The sequence below is a fragment of the Pholis gunnellus genome, assembly GCF_910591455.1.
Source record: "Pholis gunnellus genome assembly, chromosome: 9".
Classification (NCBI taxonomy): Eukaryota; Metazoa; Chordata; class Actinopteri; order Perciformes; family Pholidae; genus Pholis; species Pholis gunnellus.
In genome coordinates this window covers 4,666,667-4,676,827 of record NC_136535.1, presented here as the reverse complement: position 1 = coordinate 4,676,827, position 10,161 = coordinate 4,666,667, and positions in this window count along the sequence as shown.

Below are 10,161 nucleotides of genomic sequence, written 5' to 3'. Positions count from 1 at the left end.
TTTCAATTGTGAAACCAGCCAGTCACACAGTACAGATGGTGTAGAACTAAATATATATTTGGTGTTTTAGTCAGACGACTTCACCGTTCACCTTGGTGACAGGAAGTGTCTATGAGCTGCGATCAAATCATCATTATATGCCCCAGTTATTGTTTGCATGTTGAAACAGAGTGAGGAAGAGGAGGTTGTTCTTCATTTGAACGAGGAGCAGATGCGATCCTGTGGCTGTGTGGACGCATGTTGTTTTCACATGCGAACAGCATTTGTAAAGTACGCTGTTATCGGCGTAATCTAACAGGAAATGCAACAAGGGAAATATGTATCGAATTTGAACGAATGAAGAAGTAAATGGACAGTTTGATGCCTGCATTGTTTGTGGCTGTGCAAACTGAGTGACGGTTCATTTCTGTAAAGAGGCTGCACAGACAAACTGTAAAACATGCAACAGACATTTCTTATCACAACGCCTCACTGATACGTTACTGCGGTGTATGTGTGTGTGTTTGGGGTTAAATAACTGTAATCCCGTGTGGTTTCCTCCCTGTGGTCGGTTGGTTTGGTAACAGACGGACTGTCGTTATGTCTCTCTACTTTTTCTTTACTTGTGTCTACCTCTTTCCCTTTTTTTACCGTCTACCCTCTTCAACACATTGCTTTCTTTCCACACTTCAAATTATGACCCAGAAATGTATGACCGTCAGAGTAGACAAATTTAACCCCCCCCCCCCCCCCCCCTTACCTATGTGTTCTTGTATTTTCTCTGATCGATCATGCTAATTATTCAGTTACCTCTCTCTCTCTCTCTCTCTCTCTCTCTCTCTCTCTCTCTCTCTCTCTTTCTTTCTCTCTCTCTCTGTTTCTCTGTTGTTGTGGTCGGATCTAGTGACACAGCAACTGCTCTTACATAACCAACATAACTGTCTGTGGCTGTGTGTGATGTGTGTGTGATGTGTGTGTGATGTGTCTGTGTGTGTGTGTGTGTGTGTGTGTGTGTGTGTGTGTGTGTACGGGTGTAGGTCAATATGAACAGCGCATCGTTGTGATGCCTTATACCGAAAAGGACAATATTTCAATGGAGCTCTTTATGCGACAAAAGAAAATGGACATGCTCTACAGTAATACTCACATTGACATGTGTGTGCCCTGGTTGTCACCGCTCTGCAAGTTTTGCGAGCTGTGTTTCGTCGAGCTATTGTTTTTACGGCTGTCTGACGTGGAAGAGGAAGAGGCCGTGTGGATGCTAAATGTAGTGAAAAAAGCCAAAATGAGACGCATTATTCTGAATGTATACATGTCAAAAGAATGAACATAAAAGCTGAATAATATCGGCACAACTTTTGCCTTCAACTCGGTTACAGTCACGGTCACAATTGTGGTCGGCTCTCAAATAGCATTGAATTTTGACACACAGCTCTACTGTATACGACACGCAGGAAGTGCTGCATGTCTGTGAAATACAAACGTACATTTGAATGTTCTTTAAACAGGTTCCACAAAATAAAAAGACGAGCCACGCTATTTTATTTGGGCAAATTCATTTGAATCCTTTCTCCACTACTGCGTAGATTGTGAAAGGAAGGCCTTCGTAACAGAGCTCTGATCAGGTTTGGGGACTGACACCAACACCATCATTTTTTATGTCTACATTGTCACATGATGATGGTGGTTTATGTTGTTGGCTGGGAAATGTCAGTTAGCAGTGGTTTGGGTGGAGACGAGGGAGGAACCGGGTTCACAGAGGCTGGTACGAGACAGTACACAGCGTTGGGTACAAGTATTATGGTTTACACACAAATATGAGACGTAGTATCTGTCAGCTAACATGACTGACACAGAAACAGAAAACATTACAGTCAAACGTTAAATAGACGGCTCACAGATGATCTGAAAAGGTTTGGATCTGTTTTTTGGTGGATGATAGCAGGCATTTCTGTTCCCTCATGGCTGCAGTGTGTAATCTGAAACAAAGCATTTCACCACTAAACTGGGTCCATACAATCTAAATTTACAGTAATCCGTTATATATAAAATGGCCAACTACTAACAGGGCAAGTGCCACAAACCTGTGGTCTATGTACGCTTTGATTGCTTTGTTTGTTTACCAAAAACTAAAGAAATCCAAACTGCCACAAATAAGAAAATGAGCAACACTTTTAATTTGACTTAACTGCTAACCGAAGGTCCTCCCAGCGGCGGGGAGGGGGCGAGTTGAGGGTGCGAGCCGCTTTCTCGTTTTCTGCCACTTTGGATTTAATCCAAGAAATAAACTCAAAACACACACAGACCCTGTACCTTCAGTGTGTTTGACAATCCCACGGGGGAGCTCTACTTCTTTAGTCTGCTGGACTGAGGACAGAATGGACGCCACCGTTCACGACAGGACGGGCCGCGGCTAGCTGGATAGCATGCTTCTTCTAGATATCTCTGCAACATAATACATAGAAGTGTCTCACAAAACACTGTGACCTCTTCACATTCTGTTCTTGATGTTAGTTCATCTTTTGAATGTTTTAAACTAAAGCTCTGGCCAGATCTTGCACACTGCACCATCATGCATTATTTGCAATCATGCAAAAGATTAGAACTTCCCCCAAATCATTTAGAAAAGAGAGGAAGGGAAATGAAAACAGAAACTAGAACTACGACAAAACACACGTTGTAAGAGTAAAGCTAAACTTATTTAGGCTGTAAAGTTAATAAAGTAATTATGAAAATAACATTGCGTAACATACTGTAGACTTCTCTCTGCTTGCACACACACGACCTCCAAAAGACACACATAATGTCTCTCTCACACACACACACACACACACACCCCAGCGTGGTTGTCGGCCCCCTGTCTGAGCCCGTCTTGGCCTCTTTGTTGAGGCCAGCAGGACAAGAGCTCCATTGTCCAGAAGCTTCTCCATATGTCCCCATACACACCACAGTGAAGCATTATGGACAATACCAGCACACAGGATCGGATCCAACTGTCCTCTGTGGCTTAATCAAGGACATAAGCTCGTCCGGAGACTCTCACATGGCTCCACATTTAAACAAACTAATCGAATGGCATCATTTGATGATACTGTAGGTTTATGACTTGGCCTTGAGTTTGAATTATGTATTTATTTATTGGTTTATTTGGTAGGGACGGTGCATGTCGATTAAAACATCACTGTAAACGGCCAGAGTTAGCCTAAAAGGCTATTTTTCACCTCTGGTCACAAAGACACTCTAAGAAACAGAACATAAGATTAAAATCACAAAGTTATTAATAATGTATGCTTCATAAGCATGCAGAAACAATAATACAAGAAGAGATATTATTAATATAAGTAGAAACATCATTCAGGACATCCTTATGCTACATTGTCAAGTTAAAGAGGCTAAAACATATGATCAGCAAATAAATAGAGATTCTTATGTTTACAGAAGCATGGACTAAAGACAAAACTATGCTGCATTGTTTGACACTAAAAACATACAGAGCAGAAGCACAAAACATAAAATCACATCAATACAAAAGACATGCATGCAGGTAGATGAGGGAAGTCTGGCAACTGTGAGATGGACAACAAAGCATGATGTTGAACTCGTTACTGGTGAACAGGATGTTCTATGAACGGGGCTTTGACCTCTGGAACCGTGGACGTCTGAGATAACTAGAGAAGAAATCAAAACAATGTTCTCTGAACAAAACCTTCAGCCTAAAAGACACAACATACAGTATGTGAACATTTTGCAGCTGTTGGAAAGCCACTTACCCCCATCGCACTAACCGTGCAGATAGTTATAGTTCTGACGTTTCGAGATGCATTGGGTGTGAACTCAAAAGCAACATGTTGTTTTCCTGGTTATTCAGTCTGCAAAAGTCAGTTAGACATGAAGGAGCAAGCGGGACGATTGACTTCAGGAAAGGCGTGTTTTGCTCTTCAAACGCACTTTAATGGCTCTGAGTGCAACCGCTTACATGTAACGTTGCAGCTCCACGCAAGCTGTTCACCTACTGAATAAAACCAATCGGTGCACATCGCATTCATCGTCATCTCCTCCCCACCTGCCCATTGTCATGGACGTCGGCTCTTTTAGGTCATTTCCATGGTAAGTGCCCCCGTTTGCAGAGCCGCATCCCATTGTTGTGACCTGCTGTGTTTGTTTGTCGTGCCGGTACTTAGCTCCCACTTTGCTGCCTCCATTGATATGAATGAGGGCCGTAGCCATCGGATGTCCACAGGCCTTGTTTCCTCCACCTCATCTAGTGTGTGTGCGGGACATTTTGCTGTTGCATTGCGCTTACACCATGGCCACATACAAAAAAATAAAGCTGTGTTGAAATTGTAAAAAAAAATTGGAATTGGGACGCTGCCTCTGGAAATTATTGTAACCTTTCTAAACCGACAATCCAACACTTCATGCGGTGATTGTCCAAGTTCACAACTTGTGACAAATGCTGACATTTTGCTTTTCTTTCTTTCTTTTGCCTTGATTAGATGGCAGGAGAGAGAGCTATTAAATGCATCAGGGGTCTTTGCAGTTCAACGTAACGGCTCGTGTAATATCTTCCGAGTCAATTTCAGCTTCTTACATGCAGACAGTCTTTTCAAAATGAACTTCTTCTAGCTGCTATGAGGCCACAATACACTAGATGCCTCGATTTGCAACACAAGAGAGGATACGGCCCTCGAGTTGGTACAACTTTCCACCGTCCTTCCACTCGTTCCCCACAGTGTTTCTCACTCCGCTGGCAGTAGTAACTGTAACGTAGCACTGTTACCTGCAGCATACCTGAGTTTAGGGTGGCTTTTAAACTGCTGGTTGGAGTTAAGTTTTAGGTATCCTGCTTTACAATTTTACGACTAATAATTATAATAATAACACAGGTTTTTTGTCTTCAACATTTAAAGTTTTGAATAGTCTGGTGCTAATCAACCAACAGGGTATCAAGGGGCTGACTCATCAGCCATCCTTCACACAAATTAGCGCTGCTGATATATGAAGTTGGTTCTGTGCTGGGAGACAGTGAGTGTTTCACTCTTTTTGTACCCAGTGAACAAAACCTTCAACACCAACAGAACTCTGTATCTGCCAATAAAGCACAACAGGAACACAAGCAGCTGATTTATGGGTCATTTTCTCAAGTGCCAGGAAATATTTCCAGCCCTGATAGGAGATTTTTAAACGGTTGATTAAAGTGTAAAAGTTATAGAGATTAATGGTGACTACAGTTGAGGAATGATCGCGTCGCCGAAGCCGAGAGATGAATGGCGACCACGGGCAGTTAGGGACTGTTATACAGAGGTGGATAAATCATCCGGTGAGGTCGCACAAACAACCGCGTCACCAAACAAGCTGCCGAAGGATATTTCACTTTGTTCTTTGGCCTCGTTCCATCCATCGAGCCAGCTTCCTCTCTTCTAATAGTACTTCTACCCCTTGCTTTTATTTCAATCACAAAAAGAACTCTCCTGTGTGCTGAAGTGAAATGATCATGTCTCTGTCTGCATATCCACACTCTTTTCTGGATTTGTCTGTTTAGAACAAGTTGTAAAACCAGAATCCCGGTCAGGAACCACAGGTGAGAGATGACGAGAGGATAGATACAGGCCACTAGTTTAGTATTGCATTCAATCGGCTCGGTGAAACTCTTGAGTACAGGCGTGTCGCTCCAAGCTCCCCTGATCTGTGGGAGACATTTTGATTGCGACCAACAGAAGCTGGTAAAAAAAGGAACTTGGCTAACTCAACCAACAGACTGCACTACGCCACTAACCGTGGCTGATATGGCATGTAGACATATCTGTGTATGTTCATTTGCTGTGAGCTACAGACATAAACAGCTAACAAAAGTCAAGTCAATTCTGTTTTATATGGCCCAATATCACAGCTCACAGATTTGCCTCGGGGTCTTTACACCCTCTGTACTCAAGAAGCTCAATTTGGATACAAAAAACCTGCAATAAATGGAAGAAACCTCAGGAAGATCAGCTGAGGAGCGATCCCTGATCCCTGGACGGGCAGACAGACGAACAGGAAATAGATGTTGTGTGTAGAGAATAAACCAAACCTAATTAAATCACAGGATGACATAATTACAGATCGATTGTAATCATATATGCAGAAGAACATAGCCACCTGTCAGAGGAAGATATTAGTGTTTGGGAGATACTGAGCATATGGATCAGAATCAGAACCGTTTCATTGCCAAAGTATGTTGCACATACAAGGAATTTGACTCGGTGGATGGTGGTGCAGAAGAGGATTATACCATAGGAGTGGTTTGAGAACATTATTTTCTATTGATATCTTACACGGCTTTTTAAAATCCACTGTAACTGAACACTGTTACTCAAGTGTTTGACACACAAGAGATAGATCTTCAGAATGCTCCTTTGACAGCGTGGTGAGCCCCTCCTATTGCAAACACATGACGGCTCTCGTCGACTATGACCGTTTATTTCTCCATACAGTTATCGAGGTCCACACCCACGCTCCCTTTCCCTCCCTCTGATCCTCCACCAGGCCGTATGGCTCCTTAAATCCTTTCAGTTGACCAACTGGACTCAACCCCCACTCTGTAACACACACACACACACACACACACACTCACACACAGACACACACACACACACACACTCGTCCCTCTTTCTCCACCAACAAGGAATCCCCTGACTTCCCCTCTTCAGTTCACTCTTGAGGAGGGAAGCAGCGGCCGATCCTGCTTCCTGGAACAATGTCCAAAGAAAAAAAGCGTGTGTGTGTGTTTGTGTGTGTGTGTGTGTGTGTGTGTGAGAGAGTGTTTGGGGGAGGAGGAGGGTGGTGGGTGAGCAGAGTGTTAGGAGCGTCCACTGGATTATGTTTCGACAAAAGCCTGGACCCCCCGCTGCTGTAATTTTCCCGCCAGTCAGTTTCCTGTTTCCTGGAATCTGGCAACGTGTCACACACGCACACACACGCACACACACACACACACACACACACACACACACACACACACACACACACACACACACGGGCCACTTGGTGCCAGCTGCTCGCTATGATGCAACAGCAGAGTGACCAGCAAGCCCTCGGGGCATCTGGTTAAAAAAGACTTCCTTTCATCAAGTCCCTGGGAACATAATCCAAACTCTATTTCATCACGTCACTTGGAAATCGCCTTAAAAAGCAGAGGGACAGAGAATTTGCAGAATTCCTTTTCACCCTGTGACAATACTAAAAAGGATTAGTTCACACGTTGAAGCTGACTGTCAGTGTTTTTGATACACACAGCATGTTCAACACGTGGTTTACTATTTAAATAGTTATCGCAAGATGGCCTCCAGTTTGTCATTGAAATCCGTCGCACGCAAAAGTAAAACATGCAAAAAGTGCAAATGAAGGTGTACCCTGCGCCACAGCTTCAGTGTGAAAGTCAGAATGACAGGGTTTACAAATGGAAGCTTCCCGAAGTGCTGACGGACGTCTCTAAAAATAATCACACAAACAAAAGCTCCAGCAGCTTTAAGGGCATCCGCTAATGTACCAAGAAGTGTGTGACACTGTGCAGGGCATGCTGAGGATGCTGCAAAGACACTACAAATGCCTGTGTGGACAAATGCCGGCCTTTCCGTCACACACACACACACACACACACACACCTACACACACACACACACACACACACACACACACACACACACACACGCACACCTCCGATGCCAAACTGCCACAACTGGTGGACGGTTGTTAAGGTGTGTGTGTGCTTGGGACAGACTGGACCTTGTTCACTTCAGACAGCCCCAGTCTGCTGATACAGTGTGAAGTAACACACACAGACACACACACACACTCACCGGTTCTGGGTGTGAGTCTTAAGAGCTGTTGTATGGTACTAAATGAGACCAGTCTCCTCAGCAGCTGCTGCTGCTATGTTATTTTAAAAGGGGCTGTCGAGTGTATGTGTGTGTGTGTGTGTGTGTGTGCTTGTGAGTGTGTGTGTTTGTGTGCACCTTTTGCCCTCAGCTGTCAGTCGCCAACGCTCTTTTGTTTTTCAATGACATCATGTAGTCGGGACAGGTAGCAGGGGGAGGGGCATACGGTTTATTAATAGAGTGAAAAACATCAATACACCTGTGAACGCGACTAAGACAAATCAACATGTGACCTTTACTGGAAGAAAACAAGTCTTAAAGGGTTCAGTGGCTTCAGCATTGACATGCTGACAACTGTCAACGAACAGTAAGAAGAACATGTCGAACACATGCACCTGTGTTACAGACATGTAGCGCAGTTTGTTCTGTCGCTCTGGTTTGAGTTACAGACAGAACATCTTGTGAATGCCACGCTGTTTGGAAACAGACTCGGAAGTCCCCACTGTTGGACTTTCCCCTCCAGAACCATGAAATACATTTGATTTGATAGAGGGGGGTTTACATGCTAAACTCAATGAAGGCCTTTTTATATGTTATTATTTGTAGAGTATGGTCCTGCTTTGACCCCTGAACTGTGGTTGAAATGCAGTGCAATGAAAAGGTTTCCTTTAAGGTTTTAAAACATGAAAATAGGGTTAGGTATTCTTTTCTGTGATAAAATAAAGTAGCAATGCTTTTGATGAATGAGCTCCTGTTTTTCCCCTCTCCGCATTAGGCAGAACCCGCAGTCGCATTGCAGGAATTTGGGCCGTGGAACAGTATAATATGAGGTCTGAGGGGTTAAAAGTCCTTTTACATTTTGCAACATAGCCTCATTGTCCTGCTCAGTCTCCCATTCAGCTGCTGTGATGGTACTCCAAAGAGTGAAAAAGGAGTTTAAAAGTCTTTAAAGAGTAACTGCACTGAGCTGCAGGACTACACTGAATCACGGTTGTCACTGAAGGGCACTGAGAGTGCCGCTGTCACCTCAGCGGTGATACACAGTATGTCACTTCCTTGTTTGTGAAAACAAACAATCAATATCTGATGAGTCTGGCTGCCGAGTTATTAACATCATAAACAAGCTGGTTTTGTTGTGAACCGAACAAAACAGACTGAACCTCCATGACTAACTCCACTGATCGGCCTTTGCACACCACAACGGCTGTTTTAGGCTGAAAATGGCGGATGCTAAAAAAAAATGTCAAAAGCGCTTAGTTAATTATATCTAAAACTCCCAAACCACCACGTGTTCGGGAAGAACTGGATGGTAATGGCCGTGGTCCCTTTTCAATTGATGTTTCAACATTTCCAGTCATGTCCCCACAGCGGTCCTGTAGCTGACGGTCCCTGATCTTAGAAATGAATTTCATACCTAAGCACTGTCCAAGCTTTGTGTGCCTGACAAGCTTTTCAAATGATGAATAAAAAAAAATGCAGACACACACTTAACAGGAGAGTTTTGTTCCATATAGTGTCACAGCACAGTGTGTCCTCATACAACGGGTCGTAGGGCATCTTATGAAAAAGTTACTCCTTATTTTCCGCACGTTTTCCAAACGAAAGTACGGCAACACGTTTCAATTTCCGCTGGTAACATGCGTACAGCCTTTTCAAGATAAACTTTTAGGTTGAGGCAGATTTAGGGAACAATCGTGGTCTGGGTGGAAATAAATGTGAAAGTGACGTTACTGAAGTACGCAAGTTACGTGACAAATAAATCCAAGTTGACTCCTCGTTTCACAACCAACATCGGTCTCCTGGGTTTAAACACCGTTTTTTGTGGGACCGTCCTGGTTCAAGGTTAAGTGGATTACAAACGAATCGGTCTTGTGGGATATTTAGCAATAACAGTTCATTCATTTCCGTGGGTAACGCTACGAACTTCGTATAAAAACAGCCTGCATAACAAAGTAAAGCCATGCTATCCTACCTGTTTTCATTGCTTGCTTGTTGCGATGAAGACTAAGATGAAGACTAAGAAAGCCAAACATACTTAGCAGCATTAACAGCCATCATCAGCCACATGCCTGAGAAATGAGTGTGTTTATGGACGCAGCCATCCAGCCATATCTAACGGAGTCATTACCATAACAAACATTAATTCCCTTTGGAATTCCTGCCCTCTTTTTGTACAATACAAACCGACGGAGTTAATGCAACAGTCCGCTGAACTGTTCCCCTTTCCACTGCTATTGTTCCTGGTTTGTTTTCCACGCCGGGGCCTCCCCCGACCCCATTACTTCACAACGGGTCCAGTCAGTGTCACCGTGTTGTTTTTTATTGT